The sequence below is a fragment of the Benincasa hispida genome, chromosome 1, assembly GCF_009727055.1.
Source record: "Benincasa hispida cultivar B227 chromosome 1, ASM972705v1, whole genome shotgun sequence".
NCBI lineage: Eukaryota > Viridiplantae > Streptophyta > Magnoliopsida > Cucurbitales > Cucurbitaceae > Benincasa > Benincasa hispida.
In genome coordinates, this window is record NC_052349.1 from 16,597,762 (window position 1) to 16,603,523 (window position 5,762).

The 5,762-nt window shown below is 41.1% G+C and overlaps 1 non-coding gene across 1 annotated transcript; it reads right to left on the bottom strand.

The window, feature by feature from the left end:
- Positions 1-2,283: 2,283 nt before the first annotated feature.
- On the bottom strand, positions 2,284-2,389 carry LOC120070469. Its single transcript, XR_005479964.1, has one exon. It is a non-coding gene; the product is annotated as a small nucleolar RNA R71 (small nucleolar RNA).
- Positions 2,390-5,762: the final 3,373 nt, after the last annotated feature.

The following is a 5,762-nucleotide window of genomic DNA, read 5'->3' on the forward strand; positions in this document are numbered from 1 at the left end:
AACCGTCAGACTGCTCTCCACGTTGAACAGACAGTACAATGAGATCTGTTCTGCAAAATACCAAAAACACACTCAAAGAATAAATCGTTAACCAGTCCCTGACAACGACGCCAAAAACTTGATGACGAATCGCTAATAGGTACGATTGATGATGTTCTATGCTCGAAATGATGCGATACTACTGCTAGATATGCGTTAATTATGGATGTTCACGTAGTATGCCATGCGTTGTCACAAGTTTCCTTACGATTGAACCAAGTGTAATTCCACCGTAAGTTTCTCGGTGTGATCTGAGATCGAACTCAGGGACTGTTTTAGGTTATTGTGATATGTTCATGATATATGCGACCAGGTTTTCAATCTTTAAAAATGTGTTTGTACAGGTATATAAATTGCGATAAAATAAAGTAAAGCAGTAAAGATGCGATAATAAAATTAAATACAATAAACCTAAGCTAGATGATACAAGATACAGGCTTCATGTTACAAGATGTTGGGGTCAAGGCTGGCTGTGAAAGTGATGCAAGGACGTGGAATGCGGCAACAAGTCTTATGAACAGTATAGAAAGAAAGATAAATAATATAAACAGTGCAAGTTCTCAATTGCGTTGAAGCTAGAAATACTATTCCGCTCTTCTCTTGGCATACACCTTTTAGTAATCGGCCATACTCCCACATGTCTGAGATGAAATAGAGAATACCGTAATGAACGCAAGGTTGCTTCCATGTCTGGAAGTACTACTCGCTTTAGTTAACACATTCTTCTAACCCTCTCTCGATAGATCAGAATGGCATCTTCACTTCTGCTCTCACAAGTGAAGATGTCGTCTAGCATGCTTTAGCTAAACGCATTCTATACCTTTAAAACAAATTAAGTACTTGTTTGATTAATATTAACTATCAGGGGATTAAAAAGACATCAGGGAGAAAATGATTAATGGAGGAATGGAAATAGACAGAGAATGGTATATGAAAGTTATCGAAACATTTAATATATCTATTAAGCGTTTGATACATGGTGTGTGAATGAAAAGACAAAGAGAAAGTGAAATACAATGATGAAAGAGATAAATCAGATACAAACAAGTGCCAATGTCTTGGCACTGATTCGATGGAGATCTTCTTGCCGGATAGGATGGATTTGATGGTAGGAAGAGCTTCCCTCTCAGGCTTGCTCCACCAGTAGCAGAGATCTTTACACAGAGCTTCTGGTCGGGTATTCAGCAGGTTAGATTTGAGATTCACCTCTCGGCCTTATCTCGTCTTCTTCCCAGATATCTTCAATTAAGCATTCAGCTCAGCCTTTTCTCTCAATACTTTAGTTGCAATTCGCTCCGTATCAAGTAGCATAAGTTTTCTCTGAAATCTATGGGGTATTTATAGGTGCAAGTCTTTGACTCCGGCCATGTGGTCCCCACTGATGGTTATGGTAATTCCGAAAATGGAGGGATATTATTCCTTCTGTTATGCAATCAGACCTTCAATTCTACACAACCGTTAGTTGTACACGTGTTTCAATCCTCCACTTTTGCATTGCTTAGCTGCATCTTTCGATCATAAGTTCGCATACGGTGTCGTTTTTATTACCGTATGCGGTTGAAAGTCAACTCTGGATCGACTGTCGCATTGCGCCGTCATTGCGGTAATCGTTTCTTCATTGTTGATTGACGGGCGCAATGTGACAGAGATGAGTTGATCAGTTTCTCGTGAGCCTTGAGCACAAGCAGTGACTATGTTTCCTGCAAAATAGAGTAAAATTCGGCTTGTCTTCCATCTTTATGGCATTAGTGGGTGTAATTGCAATCATTTATAATTATTGTAATTCTAAGCTAATCTTCATACAATCGGCGCATATTTACTAACTTTTGGCTGCAATATCTAGATAAATAACTTGTATTTCTACAAGTTATCACATGATCCCATGAGGGAGTACGCATCCCCTGTACTTTATGATTTCTCTCCAGGAATCATATACCCAATGCCAGATGGGACAAGGTTCGAGATGAAATCTGTAATTCTTTAAATTGCTCTAGACTGCTGGACAATTTAGGGGTGGTCGTGGTGAAGATCCTCACGCCCAGATGAAGCATTTCCTAGAAACGTGTAATTCATTTGTGATTCTTGGAATCACCCCAGAGGCGATCAGGCTTTCTTTGTTCCCCTATTCTTTGCATGATGACGCAAAACAATGCATAAGCTCACTAGAGGCTGGTGAAATCACCACCTGAGAGAATTTGGTGGAGAAATTTATGCAAAAATACTTCCCACCTACCACCAATGCGAGGTGGCATCGAGAGATTATGAACTTTGAACAAGAAGAAGCTTAAACCCTAAGTGCCGCATGGGAGCGTTTTAAGGGTTTGGTAAAAAATTGCCCGAACCATGGACTACCACTAACTATCCAAATGGAGACTTTTTATGGTGGATTGAATAGAGCATCGCAGATGGCAGCAGACGCAGCGGCGGCTGGAGGAATTATGGATGAATTTTACACTGAGGCTAAAGAGATATTAGACCGCATTGCTAAACACAACATGGAATGGGTGGACGATACATTTGATGGAAGAGCTGACAGGAAGAAGAGGTCTCAGAATGTTAATTCTATCGATTCCAACGCAATAGCCACACTTTCTGCTCAAGTGGCTACGATGACCAACCTTTTGCAGAACATAACGCTAGGAAACACATCAAATCAGCAGAAAGTGAATCAGGTAGAAGCGTTCAGGCAACCCATGGTTAGTTGTGTGGACTGTGGAGATCCTTACTCCTATACGAATTGCCCAAAAAATCCTCAGTCAGTATGTTTCATTAAAAACAACCCATTTTCCAATACATATAATCATGGATGGAGGAACCATCCAAATTTTTCTTGAATAGGAGGAAATCATCAGGAGCACCACCCAGGCGTGAACCAACAACAAAGGTAAGGACCGCCACTTGTATTTCAACAAACGCAACAGCCACATCAACATTCCTTTAATAAAGGAGGACAGGCATCAAGCTCAGGATCTCCACTTGAGAACCTATTAAAGGAGTACATAGCCCAGAATGACGCGTTGCTAAAAAGTCAGGCGTCGTCTATCAGAAATATAGGTAGGGCAGATAGCGAGCGAGTTGAAAAATAGGCAGCCTGGAATTCTACCTAGCAACACTGAAACTCTTGGGAACAACAATGGAAAGGAGCAACATCACACGGTGACGTTGCGAACTGGAAGAGCTCTTGAAGAAAGAAGAATTAATCCAAGAAACAGCACTCCTTCAAAAGAACGCAACATACGTTCAATGGCAGTAGAAGATCAAGAAGAAAGAACATTTGAGACCACAAGCCATTTAGAACCAAGTACGTCTAACACAGGAAAACCTGCGGTGCCGCTAAACGCACCATTCCCTAGATGTCTGATGAAGAAGAATGATGAACAACCATTCAAGCACTTTCTTGAGCTCTTGAGGCAATTGCATATCAACATTCCACTTATAGAGGCCTTGGAGCAAATGCCAAAATATGTAAAAAAATTTAAGGATATTTTGACGAAGAAAAGAAGAGTCAGCAAAATGGAAGTAATCGACAACAGTCTACCCAAGAAACAGAAGGACCCTGGGAGCTTCACAGTTCCTTTCTCGATAGGAGGATTGGATGTGGGTCATGCGTTGTGAAATTTGGGAGCTAGCATTAATCTCATGCCACTCCCAATCTTTAAGAAATTGGGAATTGGTGAAGCACAACCCACTTCTGTTACTCTTCAACTTGCTGACAGAACAATCAAGTATCCAGAAGGAAAGATTGAAGACGTTCTGGTAAAGGTTAACAACTTCATATTCCCAGCAGACTTTATTATCTTGGACTATGAAGCGGACAGGGATGTACCAATTATCCTTGGAAGCCCCTTCTTAGCTACTGGGAAATTTTTAATTGACGTGCATAAAGGAGAATTAACTATGCGCATAGATAATCAAGAGGTGAAGTTTAATGTATTAAATGCATTAAAGTTCCCAGACAATAAAGATTGTCAATTGAACAGTATAAAGTTTCCTGAAGAAGAAGTGACTCGTGTATGCGAGGTCCTCACGTTGGAGGAGAACCTGAAAGAATCAGAGCCGCCAAGTCTGAGTGAGCGACGAATAAAACCAGCGCGTCCATCACTAGAGGAACCACCAGAACTTGAGTTGAAACCGTTACCTAGTCATCTGAAATATGCCTTCCTTGGAACAAATAAAACTTTACCTATGATCATTTCCGCGAATCTTACAGAGCCTAACGAGCACTCTTTCTTGCAGATGCTAAAAAAGCACATGCGTGCAATAGGTTGGACACTAGCGGATATCCGTGGCATCAACCCTTTTTATTGCATGCATAAGATCAGGCTGGAAGAAGGGAAGTCGGGATCGATTGAGCCTCAAAGAAGGCTAAACCCCATAATGAAAGCAGTGGTCAAGAAAGAAATTTTAAAACGGTTGGACGCGAGAGTCATCTATCCTATATCCGACAGCAGCTGGGTCAGCCCAGTCCAATGCGTTCCCAAGAAAGAGGGAACGATTGTGATAGTCAATAGAAATAATGAGCTCATACCCTCAAGGACCGTCATGGGCTGGCACATCTGTATGGATTATAGGAAGCTCAACGCAGAAACCAAGAAAGACCACTTCTCCCTTCCTTTCATTGACCAAATGCTTGAAAGACTTGCTGGCAAAGAATTTTATTGCTTTCTTGATGGATACTATGGTTATAACCAGATTTTGATTGATCCAGAAGATCAGGAGAAGACAACGTTTACCTGACCCTTTGGAACATATGTGTTCAGACGCATGCCCTTCGGGCTGTGTAACGCACCTGGAACATTCCAAAGGTGTATGATGGCTATCTTCTCTGACTTCTTAGAAAAGACCGTTGAAGTCTTCATGGATGATTTCTCAATCTTTGGAGACTCATTCCAATCATGCCTAGATAATTTGGAGGTCTTCCTCGCTCGATGCGAGGAAACAAACCTTGTGCTGAATTGGAAAAATGTCACTTCATGGTGATTGAAGGAAGTGTCTTTGGCCACAAAGTATCTAAAGCTGGGTCGGAAGTAGATGAAGCCAAGATAGATGTCATAGCTAAACTTCCACCTCCATCAAATGTTAAAGCTCTACGAAGTTTTCTAGGGCATGCTGGCTTCTATCGAAGGTTCGTTAGAGGATTCTCTCAAATTGTGCAACCTCTGAGCACATTACTAGAGGCGAACCGCGCCCTTACGATTTTAATGAAGCTGGTTGTGACTTGTTGAAACATTGAATATGTTGACGACAACTCCCTTGGTACTAATAGCACCGGATTGGACGCAACATTTTATTCTCATGTGCCGACGCGAGTGACGTTTTGCCAGTAGGAACAATGTTAGGCAGAAGAAGGAAATTTGATATATCTTCCTCTTACGAGTCCAAAACACTGAATGACTTCTCAGAAACACTACACAACTCACTAAAAAAAGAAATATTGGTTGTAGGTTTGGCATTGAGAAGTTTTAATTCATACTTAGTTGGTGCACCAGCCCACCATATATACCGATCAACTCAGCCCATAAAATTTCTGATGAGTAAAAAGACGTTGGAGCCAAGATTAATAAGATGGGTGTTGCTTACTACAGGAATTTTGATATAGAATATTCAGGACAAAGGAACCGAGAATTCGTCTGACCACCTGTCCAGGCTAGAAAATTCAGGAAATGCCAAATCAAGAAAGTTGAAATTAATGACGCTATTCCTGATGAAAGCCTTGTTCAGAG